The sequence below is a fragment of the Natator depressus genome, chromosome 10 (assembly GCF_965152275.1).
Source record: "Natator depressus isolate rNatDep1 chromosome 10, rNatDep2.hap1, whole genome shotgun sequence".
Lineage (NCBI taxonomy): Eukaryota > Metazoa > Chordata > Testudines > Cheloniidae > Natator > Natator depressus.
In genome coordinates this window covers 29,453,586-29,471,964 of record NC_134243.1, presented here as the reverse complement: position 1 = coordinate 29,471,964, position 18,379 = coordinate 29,453,586, and the positions used below count along the sequence as shown (strand labels likewise).

Genomic DNA, 18,379 nt, shown 5'->3' with positions numbered 1-18,379 from the left:
TAGAATACCCCAGGTCAGGGTTCCAGGGGTGTGTCTGTGCAGATTTGTTCTTGTGCTTTTTCAGGGAGTTTCTTGAGCAAATGCTGTAGTTTCTTTTGGTAACCCTCAGTGGGATCAGAGCGTAATGGCTTGTAGAAAGTGGTGTTGGAGAGCTGCCTAGCAGCCTCTTGTTCGTAGTCCAACCTATTCATGATGACGACAGCACCTCCTTTGTCAGCCTTTTTGATTATGATGTCAGAGTTGTTTCTGAGGCTGTGGATGGCATTGTGTTCTGCACGGCTGAGGTTATGGGGCAAGTGATGTTGCTTTTCCACAATTTCAGCCCGTGCACGTTGGTGGAAGCACTCTATGTAGAAGTCCAGTCTGTTGTTTCGACCGTCAGGAGGAGTTCGCCTAGAATCCTTCTTTTTGTAGTCTTGGTAGGAAGCTCTCTGTGGGTTAGTATGTTGTTCAGAGGTGTGTTGGAAATATTCCTTGAGTTGGAGTCATTGAAAATAGGATTCTAGGTCACCACAGAACTGTATCATGTTTGTGGGGGTGGAGGGACAGAAGGAGAGGCCCTGAGATAGGACAGATTCTTCTGCTGGGCTAAGAGTATAGTTGGATAGATTAACAATATTGCTGGGTGGGTTAAGGGAACCACTGTTGTGGCCCCTTGTGGCATGTAGTAGTTTAGTGTTCTTTTTCTTTTGCAGAGAAGTGAAGTGTGTGTCCACATATCTATTCAGGGGATACCATCATGGAGCCTAATCACATCAGCCACAATATCAGAGGCTCATTCACCTGCACATCTACCAATGTGAGATATGCCATCATGTGCTAGCAATGCCCCTCTGCCATGTACATTGGTCAAACTGGAGTCTCTTCGTAAAAGAATAAATGGACACGAATCAGACGTCAAGAATTATAACATTCAAAAACCAGTTGGAGAACACTTCAATCTCTCTGGTCACTCGCTTACAGACCTAAAAGTGGCAATACTTCAACAAAAAAACTTCGAAAACAGACTCCAACGAGAGACTGCTGAATTGGAATTAATTTGCAAACTGGATACAATTAACTTAGGCTTGAAAAGAGACTGGGAGAGTCTATTTCCCCATGTTTATCCCCCCCCCCGCCCACTGTTCCTCAGACGTTCTTGTCAACTGCTGGAAATGGCCCACCTTGATTATCACTACGAAAGGTTTTTTCCTCCCCTCTCTCCTTCTGGTAATAGCTCACCTTAAGCGATCACTCTTGTTACAGTGTGTATGGTAACACCCATTGTTTCATGTTCTCTATGTATATAAATCGCCCCACTGTATTTTCCACTGAATGCATCCGATGAAGTGAGCTGTAGCTCACAAAAGCTTATGCTCATATAAATTTGTTAGTCTCTAAGGTGCCACAAGTACTCCTTTTCTTTTCACCTGTGTAGATATTGCACCGGTAGGGAGAGGGGTGGGGGAAGTGTCTGTATGGTTGGAGAAGGGGAATCCAGAAGACTTTGTAAGGAAAATAAGACTAGCAGACAAGAAGTAAACATGCTCTGGAATATTTAATGCAGGTGCAGCAGCCAAACTGCAGCACTAAAAACTTTCTGATGTTCAGAAAACGTAGATAAACATTCAGCTAAAGGACAATTCTTATAAATGATGTTCCCTTTTCTTCTTCAGCTCTCAGTTAAAACAAGTAATTTCTTGGGACACTGGCATGGAAACAGAATGTTTGTTTTTCAAAAGTCCACCTATTCGTGCTACTACCACCATCCGAAACCCATGATTTCACATCATCCTTTCATTTATACTGTTGGAACTGCAGTGAGGTCAAACAAGGGAGAGTTTGACCTGTTATCTTCTTTTTGTGACAGCGTGGTCAGTGGAGGAGGAAATGATTCTGATATTACTAATGCAGGATTCTATCTATCTAGGGTCTTATTGCATCCATCATTATGGTACCTGAGCACTTCTCCAAATTATGAAGCATGCACATAAATAAAGATTTATTTTTCTCATCTCTCCAGGCTGCAAGGACTTGGTTTAATTTGAGTTTTCCTTCTTTTATGTTTTTGTGGAATTGTGAGGTTGGAGAAGTGAGGTTTGCATTTTACTCTGAAGGTGCCGAGTCTTGTAGTAGTCCTGATCTATCCTGAGAGCTCCATCTTCAGAGGCCAATTGCTGTGAAAGCTCTGAACTGTCAGGGTGATGGACTTGAAGCAGTAGGCTTTTTCAGTCTAAAAATAAGAGCTCAAGCACCATAGCTGAAGGCGGCCCCTATAGTCCTCTCTGGTTTACAAAGCCTGGAGGGACAAACACACAGTACATCTGGTGGGAAAGGTGCCATGGGAAAGGGGAGCGTATACTGGGAGGAAATGCAGCCAAATGGTATCCTTTCCGCCATTGCACAGAGCTGAATACATATTCACAGAGGTGAATACTGTGATCAATTCCATGTGAATTCTGGTTTGAATTTTTAAACGAATTGGCTTCAGCTGTGAGGGTGTTCCTCTTCATGTTGCTTACTTCTAATATTCTAGCTAGCGAGCTGGATGGCAGGAATGCCTGTAGAACCAGCTCCTTGTCATGAATATTCCCAGAAAGCAAAGTCTGGAGTCATAAGCACACAGAGGAAACCTGAATTTAAGAGTTCTGCTTGTCCAATCAGGGAACAGGAATGCACTACGTGACTTGCATGCCCAGCAAAAAAACAAGCCTGAATTTCAGCTACCATTGAACTGCTTGTATATAATCCTCAAAACAAGAATTATTTCTGGAGGTGATTCAGCAAATAAATTCAAGAAAATTGACGTCTGCTTGTGGGCCAATTGCAAACAACAGCTGTAAAATGGTTGGATAAAGCATTCATTATGAATTATTCATCTAGCCTTAGTCCCAGCATCTTTTCCAGATCAGCTGTGGGGGACTTCAGTTTTACAATGTCTCAAAATGAAAGTGGGTGGGGGAATTTGGGAGCAGCTGCTCTATGAGGCTTGCCTCTGGGAGAGACTGTCACAGTTAGTGCAGCAAATGTGTCTGCGTTAAGTCTCCCTCTCTGTCACACAGGGACATGTTGGCGGGGAATAGATGAAAAGAGTTATGAGAACTAATACCAGCCTGGCATGTTGATCAGCCACGATGGCATTAATGGGGAAGGGGCTTGAATGGGATGGGAAAGGGACCCTGCAAGAATGGCGGGGGAACCATCGGTTTGGTAGAAATTTTCCCATGCATCCCCAGCCTCTGCTATGCCCCTGCTCCCTACTGTAGTGGTACCAGCCTCTCTCTCTCTCTGAGCAAGGTGGAGATGGGAAACCTAGAGCCAAATGTGAGTAGAAAGACCATGGGTCCATAGGTGCTGTTGAAATGGTCTATTAATTGAAAAAGGGTAAGTTGGAGTAAAGAATCATGCAGCCTCAATCTAATGGGTTTCAATTTCCAGTGAATGCATGACATTGGGCATGAGGGGGCAGAGAAATTCCATGCCCATTGTACCCAAATGAATTCTGCACTCTGAAATTGCTTTCAAGTATTTGTCAACATTAGCCCTCCGCCTCAACTGAAATAGGGCTGTTGATACATCACTGTCAGGCAGAATGCAGAACATGCCATGCTTTGTTGACAGGACAGAGGTGGCGCAAAAGAGTAAAATGAAGCATCACCATGGGTTATGAATGATTCTCACAATTAAGGGCTGGAATCTCTTAGCTAAATCAGAGATGTGTTTGGAATAATATTGCTTGGAAGAAACCTAAGCAGGGTGACAAACCCAGCTGCAATTTAGGAAAGGCTTCTCCTGTGCCTTTTTTCAAAGGCCGCTATTTCTAGCCATGATATTCAGCTTGTGGCTTTTTGGGGCCCCTCATTATGGCATCCATGGACCTGACTGGAGTTTATGATGCTCTGGGGTGAGATTCTGTACTGTGCACACAATACTGGGCCAGCAGAAAACTCTCAGCCCTGAGGAAGGAGAAGCTAGGGTGACTTTAAGCTACTTTGGAGCCCTCCCGCTCCTAGGCCGCTCCAGCGGTGTGAGAGGCCCTGGTGTAACATAGCCCTGGCTACCTGTCTACATTACAACAGCCTTCTGGGGCTGCACTCTGGGCCACAGCATTGCCTGGAATCTTTCGCAGTATTTGTACTGCAGCCCTGCCCTCAACCTGCTCCTCCTGGCCTTAGTCCTGCCCCTGATGTGCCCTCTACACCAGGGCTTGTGAGGTGGTCCTTGGGAGGGGGGCAACCTTATGGCTGTTTTTCACAGTGCCAGCTGAAAATTACACTTCTATTGCCAGTGTAGACATATCTAAATTATGTCAGTGGATGAAAGTGATCCAAGTTCATTCCCCGTCCTTCTAAGCAGCCAGGAAGTTGGGGTGCATAGGGGAAAGAAGCAGAAGAAGGGTAAACAGAGAGGAAAAGGACAGTATCTATTGACTTCAGTGGGCTTTAGATCAAGCCTTAAATGCAAATGTTGCATTACCATTTTTATTGTGGGTGCTGCATCGCAATAGGGTGATGTTGATGTGACATCACAATTCAAACATAGCAATGTAACTTCAAGAGTCTTGCACCGGCATTATTTTGTGGCTCTCTGTAATTTCCTTTGAAAGGTCTCCAGCTCTTCAGGGTTGCTCATAGTTTGCATGGAAGATGGAATAATCTTTTAAGTTGGCATTGCCATGTCAAATAACTGAGAATAGATATTCTATATCTCAGTAACCTTTTGTTTAAAAAAAATCCAGTGGAATTTTTTCTGGCAGTTTCCTCCAATATGACAGCAATATTATCGCAAGTTTGGAATGATTGCTGTAGGATACTGTAGTGTCTCTAATAAGAGTGCTAAACATTAATAAAAAGGTAAAGGGAATAATTTCTGTTTATCTTGAGAAGTTGTCTTGAGTATCTGCAAATAGAACTCATGTATTTATATCTCAAGTGCTAAGGAAGTGCTGAGTCTGACAATGCAGTAAAAATTGGAGTCATTTTTCTTGACAGTCCAGTGTCTATTTACAACCTGTTAATTAAAATATCAATATGCAAATATCAATAATATGGCTATAGATAAGGAAGGGATAGTTATTTATTTAGATTTATAAAAGTGAAACAAGAACAGCCCAACTAATGCTCTGGGTGCCCTTGATAATTTTTTAAAAATATACTAAAATACCTGGACCCATCCATAGGTGCTGGAACTAAGAGTGCAGGGGGTGCTGCAGCACCCCTAACTTGAAGTGGTTTCCATTATATACAGGATTTACAGTTTGGTTCAAAGTCTCACAGCACCCCCACTATACAAATTGTTCCAGCAACCCTGTGCCTCCAGATCAACTCAATACAGTAACTATTCTATGTTATATAGGTTCTTGTACTGTGCTCATCACTATAGTACCAACAACAACAACAACCCCTTAAAGTGGTTTTCTTTTCCTGAACATGGGGCTGCCGCCAGTGCTGCTGGGGATCAGGCCAGAGCACTGCTGCTAAGGTGGATCCCCAGCTGCTCATCTCTAGTTGATTAAAAAATGTTGGCCAAGGTTTTCTGCTGCAGCTCGTCACCAGTGAGTGCTGTGCGGAGGGGAGTGGCTGTCTTGGAATTGGGTACAGCTCCTGGACCCTTAGGTTGGCTTTTTGCAGGCCTTAGCAAAGTTTAGAGCAGCCGAAGGCTGTGCGCTGAGTTCCACCAGCTGTTAATAGCTCCCGCAAAGCCATCTGGGGACAGCCGCAGGCAATACATTTCATCAGCACTCACTCCTCTCTGTCCACTATATGCCCCCTACACAGGTTTATGAGCCAGTTAGAGTGGCTCTCCACCATCAGGCAATTCCCTGCTCCAAAGAACGTATAAAGTTAGTTAATAAGACGCAAGAGATGGATGAAATAAATGGGTGAGGATATGGGAGGAGGACAAGGTGACAGTAATGCATACAAGCTGTTTTGGTGTTAACTAGTCATGTATATAATCTAGCTCACCCCAGTGAGATGGAGATCACTATGCTTCAAGTAGATGCCTTAGAAAAATGCTGATAAAAATAAATTTTTAGCAGCAGGTTCATAAGAATCCATAATTTGCTCTTATTATATTTGCGCAGGAGAAAGAAAGAGTGCGTGGGCAATATATGCTTAGTTCCTGTTCTCAAGTTAGTGGGACTGACCTTATAAAGTTTAAAATATAGTTCTGTCTCCTGCTTCCATTCAAGGAGTCTGCTAATTTCCTTAATATTTGTTGAATGAAAGCAGCAAGACAACCTTAACTTAACTTTGAGCACTGCCTGGATTTAAGGGCCCAAATGTCACTTTTCACAGATCATTGATTTATTTCAAAATAGCTGTAGCCACATTAAATCATTAATGAAGGGATTGTATTTTTCCTCTGAAGCTACAGAGCTATAGCTACTGGAAAGAAATCTCCCCACAGCCTCACCATCCACAACAACAAATCTGAACAGACTCTAAAGAAGGGAATTGTCCAGTCATCTTGGGCTTTGCATAACTTAGCTACTCCTTGTGGTCTGAAAGGGAAAGGGCTGCATAAGGTGCTTCCTTAAATATCAGCTGAATTTAGAGCAGCAATGGGAGTTCAGTTTGAGAAGAATTGCCTAGTTGAGAGGAAAGAACTGTACATGCAGGCAAGGTACTTAAGGACGTGTGTAACTTGAAGCACATATTCAAATTGCAATAGAAGATGAGATGTGAACTATCCAAGCAATCCACAGGTATTCTTTCTGCAAAATGTGTTTGAAATTTTGATGTATGCAGAAGTTAAATTTGCCTCTGGACAGCTTTGACTGGCCCGACTGAGAATTTATCCAGCAGATCGCTCTAGGTACCATTATCTGTGGCAACGTTACAAGAGTTCTATTTTGGAATGAATTAATTGTTAAGCAGTTTCTTCAGTGTATTGGAAACATGCTTTATTTATTTTTCTCCCCCATTTAGCACAAGTGATTAGAAATGCACCCTTTTTCATTGCTCTCAAAACCATTATTTGTTGTGCTGCAAGAAAATATGAGGGTTCATGGCACCTTGCAGGATTGGGCCCTAGTTGAGGCCAGCTGTGGTGCTTCCTTCAGAGGAAGAGTAATGGCCAGCTCTCTAGAAATGGGCTGATAGCTTCAGCTCAGTGACACTCAAAGGAGACTGTTGCTATAAAATGATGTACCAAGGGTCAGACAAAAACAAATCTCTAAGCTGGCAGAAATGAGAGCTTGTGGGCTTGTGAGGAAATAGTGGACTTAGACCATGTTTTCTTAGATCATTTTGGGACAAGTTATACAGGACTAATGGACCCCCCTTGCAATTCCTTTTGGATTTGTGTTGTGACATCCAATCTGGGGAGCCCAGCACTTTAGAAACAAAATTCTCACTGAAGCAACTAAATGAGTGATTTGCTGCATATTAGAAGGACAAATTTAACTACCCCAAGCAGTCAGTATTAGTGGGAGAGAGGCTGCAACAACTGACTCAAGTGAGGAACCAAAAAGCAAGGAAAATATTTAGAAACATGAGGAAACATTTAGAAACTCCTCAGCTGGTGTAAATTGCCATAGGTCCATTGACATCAATGGCCAGATACCTTAGAGATTTTCAGAGTAGAATCACTCTTTGACTAAAGACACTAGAGCTGGTTGAATGGTTGTTTTTTTGGCCGGGGGGGGCGGGAACCTTTCTAAACAACTTTGGGTTCTTTGAAAAATTTTATGAACGTTTGAAAATGTTTTTTGGTAAAAATGAAAATGAAAACCAAAGATTGTGCCAAAAATGATTAGGTATTTGGTATTTTGGCCAATGTGAAAATGTGTATTTTAGTTGAAAAAGCCATTTTTGTTTAAAAAATAAATTAAAAAAAGTAAAAATAAATATAAATTAAAAAAAGGTGGGGTTTTTTGCCATCTCTACTACTGATTACGCACATACTTCAATCACAATATAGTACATGGAGTGAGGTCTTTTCTGAGATCACCTTCACGGCTGGCTGGCCGCTAAGGTTCCCCCTAGCTTCAGACTGCTTCCACACCCATCTATGACCAGCTCTTTCTCCATCGGGAGATGTTGAAGCAGATCAACTATTTTCCCTGTCCCAGCCAGTTTTTTGCCCATGACAGAAAAAGTACGTGTCAAATACGGCAATGAGGATGCTCTCTCAATGTGGGGTGTTGTCTTTTTGGGATGGAAATATTAGAAGTAGACAGTGGAGCTATGCCAGCTTCCACCATTTTTGAGGTTCTGGTTTTAGACCAATAGCTCTAGGAAGAAATAACACATTATTTTGAAAACTGAATTAAAATAAAAGCATCAGAAACTCATAATTAAATCTTAAAATAAACACAATGAAGTGTTTGGGGGGGGGGGAGAGTGCTTTGTCTTTTAATATTTTGCACTGTATCTCAAGATAATGCATTTAAAGCAGACAGAATTGTAATGTTTGGAAGACTGAATTGCATGAACAAGTATCCATTATTCTTGCATGAAATGGAATAATTGTGAATTAATAGCCAAAACGCTATAGGTTTGGTACACCACAGTGGTGAAGTGCCATTGCTTTCATTCATTGATTTCTACTGATTTTTAGCGGTGTTACACTAATGTGAAACTGGAGTAACAGAGGGAGAATAAAGCCCTACCTACATATTGCAATGTGCTTCCTGCAGCAACCTATAGCTTCTACTTCAGAGTGTAACAGACCTATGTGGGCCTGACTGCAGAAGTAATGAGGGCTCACAGCTTCTCTTGATTTCAGGAGTTGGACACACTCACTTGTTTTTCAAATCAGGCCAACAGTATGTTCTGATAGAAGAATATCACAGCCTCAGGTATACGTCCTGCAGGAATGCATTTGGGGAATGGTATGCATGTAGTAACTCTGTGCAATATTAGTGATTCATCAGTATCACCTACTTAAAATGACTGTGTAACCAAAGCTGTCATGCTGCTATATATTAGGGTTTTTTTAAAATGCATCTTCTGGATGTGTCTGAGCTGAATAATAGGTTCTTAAAACGCAGTTCCTGTTGGTAAATCATATTGCTAGGACTACCTTTCTGGTACTCTAGATTATGAAGTGGTGAATATACTAGTAGGCTGTATGTGTATTAGCAGATGTGGGCATGCGGCTGTTTTTCATTGTGTGAAATGGAAGCAGGACTGCGGTGCTACAGAACTTCTGACCCTCTTTACTACAACACAGGGTAGGTTTACATACAGCCAGATTCTGCAGCCCTTATGTTGAGCACCATTTCCATTATTGTCGGTGAGCCAAAAGCCAAACACAGTCCTCATGGTCATTGGTTTGAATGAGACCAGAATTTGGTTCAATGGAATTACTAGCATCAGGATGCAGAACTGAGCCCATCGTGATATTTTGTTTGAATCTCCTTTTTTAAATTAAACTGGTAAGGTAGATGAAAAAAGAACCAGCTCCAACCTGCTCCACTATGAATGATCATTGCTAACCCACAGATGATATTGACTTACATACAAGATTTACTCCTTTTTGGCCATGCTATCTAAAGATCTTGGATGGGGAGCATAACTTGGAATAAAATACACAGAGCCCTTTAAGACAGCAGGTACTGTGAAATCACTGATCTTTCTCTATCAGAAAGCCCATTATTCTACAGGGTCCTGGACAATTTAAAGACTTTTAAGGATGCTTCCCAGTTGACTAGGAGAGAGAAAATTTCTCTTCACATTTTAAGCCGACTGAAGTGCCCAGACTTAAAAAAGTAATGATAAAAACACAAACCAAAATGTTTCCCTTTAATATCTCTGACTGTAATCCATTATCCAAGACCTTCTTGTGTACTACATCATCAGAGCAATGTTCTTTGACTACTTTTATAAATTATTCATGCATCTTTTTATATCACCGACTGTGGCACCAGCTGGGGACAAACAAATATTACAAACATGGCACAAATAAAAAAGAATGTATAATCAGTCTTTAAAAATTCTTTATGTTTTGCCAAGGCTCGCACATCACAGTAGAATGTTAACAACCACCAGAGCCCTCCAGTTCAAAGCATTCCTGACTACAAATGCTGTTGTTGTTTTAATACTATTTTCTAAATTGCAGCCCATTTTCAGCTTTCATAAATGTGATGGACTTCTTTGAATAAAGTCAGATTTTTTTTTTAATTCAAACATCAGACTTGTAAAGCTTATAACAGGCTTAATGCTTTTATTTGTTACAGATTAAAGATTAAAAAATGTTTGAAATACAGGTGGGAAGCTTCTAAAAGGATACATGGTTTTATGGTGCTACTGGCTTGAATTCAAGGCAGATACTCACACTGATGTTACTGCCTGTGGGAGCTATATTTCCACTTGTGGTATATGAATTCATTTAGGAGAAGGATACAGTAGGTAGTGGATTTCTCCATGAAGTAGGGGCATGAGAACAGTATTCCAGAGAGTTTCAATCCTACTTAAACAATATAGGCTCCATAACATTTTTTTGGGAAGTGAAATGGGTCCAATCCAGGCTCCAGCTCTAGAGTGTAAACTCTTTTAGGAAGGGAACCACTTAACTGCAGTATCTGTGCTGCTTTGTTCTTCTGATGTTTCAGCAAGAACAGATTACAGTTACCTGCGTCCACCAGATATATGTGGCCTCAAGTCTGCATGTGGATTGCTAGGGTGATGGCACAGTCACAGAACTGGGGCTTGTTAAAAGTCCCACAGCATCCAACCTGTTTCATCTTGCCTTAGGCCACTGATGTGTTCTAAGTTTTCATGATGACAGACAGGTACATGCAGCAGCAGCAGAAGTGTGTATTGTCCTGTGCACAGTGCTTGATTCATTAGGCAACAATGGTCAAAGCCAGTAGCTTTGTAGCTCTGATGTAGCTCTGTTTAAGTTGTTAACTTCCCCAGGCTGAGAATCCTGGTGCAATATGTTTAAGTGCCATTCATAAGTGACTACATAAATTCCACCATCCTGCGAGCTCTTCACTTTTAGTTTGTACTTGCAGGCTGAGATTTTCAAAAGCACCCAAGGAAACTAGGGGAACCCTGGTACTGCAGCCCTACTGCTCCCCTGTCAGTGCTTTGTGACATGTATGTTTGGTTGTAGCATACATAGTTTGCACTGTACAGATTAATTGAGAAGATCATATGATATTTTTTTCTGTTCCCTGATAGGATGTTTTATGTAACTATTGGCCACAGGGCAAAGTGTAGCTATTACAGCTGAGTATACATTTCAGAATTCATGCTGGGTTGCTTAATTGAGTAAGTTATACAAGCTAATTGATAAGTTACGTAGGCCATTTGCATATGGCTAGAGGGGGGAATTGCAAATGGTGCAATTAACTGTAATCTTAGCAGTTTCAAGGAGCTGCAGACTAAGAATCATCCAATGAAGAAATTCACAAAGAATTTGAATTTGAGAACTTTTGCAATCAGCTTGTGGATAACTTCTAAATGGAATTTTTTTTAAAAGGGCAAAATTCATTGATTAAATTTATTCATAGTGAATTATTTATTCCCTGTACTACCGAATGCCACAAGATTTGTAGCAATTCCATGCTTATCATTATTTATGCCCTTTTCTTGGATACAATTCTACCCCTTAAGGCAACTCTAATTTGGTCTCCACATTTAAGGTCTGATCTACTTCCAAAGGCACCCTTAACTTCATCAGTTGTTGGATTGGGGTTTTTTAACTTCCCTTCAGAATTCCCATTAACCCTTAAGGGAGTGCATGACATAGACAATTTCAAACAAACTTCAAGTCACACCGGCTCCTATTAACATTTATTAATAGTAAATACACACAATGGCTATAAATAGCAGTTTTTTCTTCTCTTTTCTATTCCACAATATTTTGTAGACTGTGGGCTGTTAGTATACTGTGATTCACAATTTAACACTAAAAGGCTAAGACTTTACACTCAGTAGATATATTTTTACAGTATTTGTATTATCACACAAAGATCATGTTACTGTAGATCATTCAGTTCTAATATTCCTTGGAGCCTGGAAACCCGTGACTTGAAATGCCTCTCCCTGTCAAATACAGATGTATTTCAAATATTCCTGGGATATTTTATAGTAAGCAACTGTAAGGATAATATATCTGTGAGCACATGCTAGTCAACAACAGATATTACCTTTTTGCTGCTAAAGCCAAGAAAGGAAGGGGGAGGTATTTTAACTTTTTGTTCAACTGGTGAAAAGAAGGAATGAAATGGACGTTTTCAAGGCTGATTGCAATATTAGGTTGCTCTATGAAGGTAAAGATATACCTTTGTTGTGCTGACTGATGTGGGTACGTTATTAGAAAGACAAGGTGGGTGAGGTAATATCTTTTATTGTACGAACTTCTGTTGGTGTGAGAGAGAGCGAAACTTTCCACAAACACAGAGGTCTTCTTCAGGTCTGGGAAATATACTCAAAGTGTCACCACTAAATATAAGGTGGAACAGATGGTTTAGTATAAGTAGTTAACCCATATTTCAAGGGCCCAGTCAATGTGAAGTGGCCTGTTTACACTCCTCCAGTCATGGGGGGGGGAGGAGGGAAGGAAAGCAGGAGTTAAAAAAAGACAACTTGTGATGTGGGGGTAGTTAGTGGGTTGTAGATTGTTGTAATAAGCAATAAACTCAGTGTGTATATTCAGGTTTCAGAGTAGCAGCTGTGTTAGTCTGTATCCGCAAAAAGAACAGGAGTACTTGTGGCACCTTAAAGACTAACAAATTTATATGAGCATAAGCTTTCGTGAGCTACAGCTCACTTCATCGGATGCATGCAGTGGAAAAGACAGTCGGACGATTTTATATACACAGAGAACATGAAACAATAGGTGTTACCATACACACTATAACGAGAGTGATCAGTTAAGGTGAGCTATTACCAGCAGGGGAGAAAAAAACCTTTTGTAGTGATAATCAAGATGGGCCATTTCCAGCAGTTGACAAGAACGTGTGAGGAACAGTAGTGGGGAAAAATAGACATGGGGAAATAGTTTTACTTTTGTGTAATGACCCATCCACTCCCAGTCTTTATTCAAGCCTAATTTAATGGTGTCCAGTTTGCAAATTAATTCCAATTCAGCAGTCTCTCGTTGGAGTCTGTTTTTGAAGTTTTTTTGTTGAAGTATTAACACTTTTAGGTCTGTAATCGAGTGACCAGAGAGATTGATGTGTTCTCCGATTGGTTTTTGAATGTTATAATTCTTGACGTCTGATTTGTGTCCATTTATTCTTTACGTAGAGACTGTCTGGTTTGGCCAATGTACATGGCAGAGGGGCATTGCTGGCACACGATGGCATATATCACATTGGTAGATGTGCAGGTGAACGAGCCTCTGATAGTGTGGCTGATGTGATTAGGCCCTATGATGGTGTTCCCTGAATAGATATGTGGGCACAGTTGGCAATGGGCTTTGTTGCAAGGATAGGTTCCTGGGTTAGTGTTTTTGTTGTGTGGTGTGTGGTTGCTGGTGAGTATTTGCTTCAGGTTGGGGGGCTGTCTGTAAGCAAGGACTGGCCTGTCTCCCAAGATCTGTGAGAGCGATGGGTCATCCTTCAGGATAGGTTGTAGATCCTTGATGATGCGTTGGAGAGGTTTTAGTTGGGGGCTGAAGGTGACGGCTAGTGGCGTTCTGTTATTTTCTTTGTTGGGCCTGTCCTGCAGTAGGTGACTGCTGGGTACTCTTCTGGCTCTGTCAATCTGTTTCTTCACTTCAGCAGGTGGGTATCGTAGTTGTAAGAACGCTTGATAGAGATCTTGTAGCTGTTTGTCTCTATCTGAGGGGTTGGAGCAAATGCGGTTGTATCGTAGAGCTTGGCTGTAGACAATGGATCGTGTGTTGTGGTCTGGATGAAAGCTGGAGGCATGTAGGTAAGTATAGCGGTCAGTAGGTTTCCGGTATAGGGTGGTGTTTATGTGACCATTGCTTTTTAGCAATGTAGCGCCGTGACATTATCGGGGATACTGTTCCTGATGGCTTGTAGTCCATCTTTGTGTGGAATGTTGGTGTAGAGGGCTTCTACATCCATAGTGGCTAGGATGGTGTTTTCAGGAAGATCACCGATGGATTGTAGTTGCCTCAGGAAGTCAGTGGTGTCTCGAAGATAGCTAGGAATGCTGGTAGCATAGGGCCTCAGGAGGAAGTCTACATAGCCAGACAATCCTGCTGTCAGGGTTCCAATGACTGAGATGATGGGGCGTCCAGGATTTCCAGGTTTATGGATCTTGTGTAGCAGATAACAGACCTCTGCTTGGGGTTCTAGGAGTGTGTCTGTGCAGATTTGCTCTTGTGCTTTTTCACGGAGTTTCTTGAGCAGATGGTGTAGTTTCTTTTGGTAACCCTCAGTGGGATCAGAGTGTAATGGCTTGCAGAATGAGGTGTTGGAGAGCTGCCTAGCAGCCTCTTGTTCATATTCTGACCTATTCATGATGACACATTCCACACAAAGATGGACTACAAGCCATCAGGAACCGCATCCCCGATAATGTCACAGCAAACCTGGTGGCTGAACTTTGTGACTTTGTCCTCACCCATAACTATTTCACATTTGGGGACAATGTATACCTTCAAATCAGCGGCACTGCTATGGGTACCTGCATAGCCCCACAGTATGCCAACATTTTTATGGCTGACTTAGAACAACGCTTCCTCAGCTCTCGTCCCCTAATGCCCCTACTCTACTTGTGCTACCTTGATGACATCTTCATCATCTGGACCCATGGAAAAGAAGTTTTTGAGGAATTGCACCATGATTTCAACAATTTCCATCCCACCATCAACCTCAGCCTGGACCAGTCCACACAAGAGATCCACTTCCTGGACACTACAGTGCTAGTAAGTGATGGTCACATAAATACCACTCTATACTGGAAACCTACTGACCGCTATACTTACCTCTGCCAGCAACGCCCCTCTGCCATGTACATTGGCCAAACAGGACAGTCTCTACGTAAAAGAATAAATGGACACAAATCAGATGTCAAGAATTATAACATTCAAAAACCAATCGGAGAACACTTCAATCTCTCTGGTCACTCGATTACAGATCTAAAAGTGGCAATATTACAACAAAAAAACTTCAAAAACAGACTCCAACGAGAGACTGCTGAATTGGAATTAATTTGCAAACTGGACACCATTAAATTAGGCTTGAATAAAGACCGGGAGTGGATGAGTTATTACACAAAAGTAAAACTATTTCCCCATGTCTATTTTTCCCCACTATTGTTCCTCACACGTTCTTGTCAACTGCTGGAAATGGCCCATCTTGATTATCACTACAAAAGGTTTTTTTTCTCCCCTGCTGGTAATAGCTCACCTTAACTGATCACTCTCGTTATAGTGTGTATGGTAACACCTATTGTTTCATGTTCTCTGTGTATATAAAATCGTCCGACTGTCTTTTCCACTGCATGCATCCGATGAAGTGGGCTGTAGCCCACAAAAGCTTATGCTCAAATAAATTTGTTAGTCTCTAAGGTGCCACAAGTCCTCCTGTTCTTTTTGTGTATATTCAGTCCATGATCTTTAGTGTCTAGCATGACTGTGAATTTAAATTCTGAGGCTCATCTTTTGAAGGTGTTGTGCAGGTTTCCTTTGAGAATGAGGTCTGAGAGGTCAGATACAGAGTGATCTTTTTGTGAAAAGTGTTCTCCCACATGTGATATAGTGTTTTTGTCTTTTATCATTTTTGTGTGAGTTCATTCGAGAGGATAGCAATTACCTAGTTTCACCCACATAGTTGTTATTGGTGCATTTAGTGCACTGGATGAGTGTAGGGAGCCAGGGTGGCTTCCCTCCGAACCAGAGGGTAAAGAGCCACCCTCTCAGCCTGAGTGGGTGGGGCCAGACCAAGCTTACGCCAATCCCCGGAAGGGGAGGGGTGGGACAGGAAGTACAAAGGGCGGGGCCCTTAGCTCAGTGAGGAGAGCACCAGGGAGGGAGATAGACGCAGGCGGCTGGCTGCTCCCTTGCGATCCTGCTGCTGACCCAGGGGAGGCCCGGGGCCAGGAGTAACCTGACCGGGAGGAAGGCCTGTGGCAACCAGGACTGCCAGCTGCTGAGTACCCGGAGGACCTGGAGGGGCCCGGCTGTAGTCCGGGCCAGCATGAGTCCGACACAGAGGGGGAGCTGGAGCTGCCAGCAGCGGAATACCCGGACGAGCTGGAGGGACCGGAGAGACCCCCTTGAGAGACCGGGTAGGAAGTAGCCCAGGGGCAGAACTGCACCGTGGGGTGGGTGTGTTTGGTCAGCAGGCGCAGATGGTCCCCTGCTGACCAAGCGGCGGGACCTTCGCCTCCCGCCACTGTCAGGGCCCTGGGCTGGAACGCAGTGGAGTTGAGTGGGCCTGAGTTCCCCTACCCTGGCCAACCTGCCTTGGGTAGCAAAACTGCGCGCCGCAGACTCGGGCCGGCGCTCCCCCTGCCTAGGGGGCGCGCCGCAGACTCGGGCTGGCACACCTTTCCCGCTAATTCCCCAGTGCCCGAAAGGTGTGACTAAGGCCTGCCAGTGGGACCATAGCTCTCCATTGCCCCCTAGGGGCTTGGAGGACCGACTGAAACCTGTCACACTGAGGTACACCACATGTTGTGATAAGCATGTGTGGAACTCATGTATCTTGAAAAGTTTGGGGGTGCTGATCATGATAGCAGTGGAGATATGTCTACAGATTTTGCATCTGTTGTTCTGGCAGGGTCTGTTGCTGTTTTTAGCTGGTGTGTCCTGGTCCGGGGGAGCTTGCTTCTGATGATGAGCTTGGAGAGGCTGCAGGGGAAGTTGCTTGAAGGCTGGAAGAGGGGGTTCAAGAAAGGTTTATTTCAGGATGGGGTCCCCATCAAGGATGGGTTGTAATTGTTTAATGATACCCCATAGGGGTTCCATTGTGGAGTGTAGGTGACAACTAGGGATGTACGGTTGCAGGGGGGGGGCGTTATTTGTGGGTTTTGGGTGCCCCATTCCATGATGTTATCTTTTTCTCTGGTGGACTGTCCTTGTTTGGTGAAGGCAGTTGTAAGTGTTTTAAGGTGTATATTGGGGTGGGTAAACTTTTTGGCCCAAGGGCCACATCTGGGTGGGGAAATTGAATGTAGGGCTGGGGCAGGGGGTGTGGGGTGTGGGAGGGGGTGTAGTGTGCAAGAAGGGGCTCAGGGCAAGGGGTTGGGGTACAGGATGGGGTGCAGAGTGCGGGAGGGGGCTCAGGGCAGGGGGTTTGGAGTGCAGGAGGGGATGCGGCAGGGGGTTCAAGGCAGAGGGTTAGGGGGTTCAGGGCAGGGGGTGGGGTGCAGGAAGGGTTTGGGGTGCAGGCTCCGGCCCGGCGCCGCTTATCTAGAGTGGCTCCAGGGTCGCAGTGGTGCACAGCGGGGCTAAGGCAGGCTCCCTGCCTACCCTGGCCCTGCACTGCTCCTGGAAGTGGCCAGCATGTCTGGCAGTGGCTCCTGGGGGTGGGGTGAGGCAGGCAGCTCCGCCATGTGCTGCCCTCGCCTGTGGGTACAACCCCCAAAGCTCCAATTGGCCACAGTTCCCTGTTCCCGGACAATGGGAGCTGCGGGGGCAAGGCCTGCAGGCAAGGGCAGCACATGGAGCCCTCTGCCTCCCTGCCCTTCCCCGGGTGCCGCAGGGATGTGGTGCTGGCCGCTTCTGGGAGCGGTGCGAGGCCAGAGCAGGCAGGGAGCCTGCCTTAGCCTCTGCTGCGCCACGTGGCTGGCAATCCTGTGGGCCAGACTGAAAGCCCTGATGGGCCGAATGTGGCCTGCGGGCTATAGTTTGCCCTCCCATGGTGTATATCTTGGACTTTCTCCTCAGAGCAATTTCCATCATATCTGAGTGCCTAGCTGTAGATAACAGATTTCTTGGTGTGTTTTGGGGAGGGTACTGGATCTGTGAAGATTGCTGTGGTGATCTCTGGGTTTCTTGTATATAATTGTCTGTAGGGTTCCACTGCTGACGCTGATCACGATGTGAGTTACCTCTGGGCAGCATATTGCAATGGAACTTGCCTTAAGGTAAGTTAAACTATGGCAATTTTGACTTAAGGTTCCCCCCTTTCCCTCACTCCCAGTTTCTATGAAGAGTTAACAGCCTGTTTTAGTGGCTACTGGACATGCTGCACAAAATTTTACATACACACGCTTTCTTCATAGTAACCTTCAAAAGTCTTTGTTTTTATATAATTTTACCAAATAGAATTTCATAAATGGGATTAACATGGGTGAAACTGACAGCAGATTTTGGCCTCTTTTTTTTTTTTTTGAAATGGAATAAACACACACACACACACACAAACATACACACACTTAAAATATAGGGGAATTTTCATTGGAAACATAAGTGCCTCCAATTTATTAGACTCATGAGAATTATACTAGACACAGAAGATTACACAGGTAATAATTCAGTTAAGAGGATATACCTGTGATGGGTTCGGTCACAGAGA

General features: G+C 43.6%; 1 protein-coding gene across 1 annotated transcript in view; it reads right to left on the bottom strand.

Annotated features, from left to right (window-relative positions):
* Positions 1 to 18,379, bottom strand: part of LOC141994428 (ectonucleotide pyrophosphatase/phosphodiesterase family member 7-like) — an 84,994-nt gene that overhangs the window by 49,660 nt on the left and 16,955 nt on the right. The window lies entirely within an intron of this gene.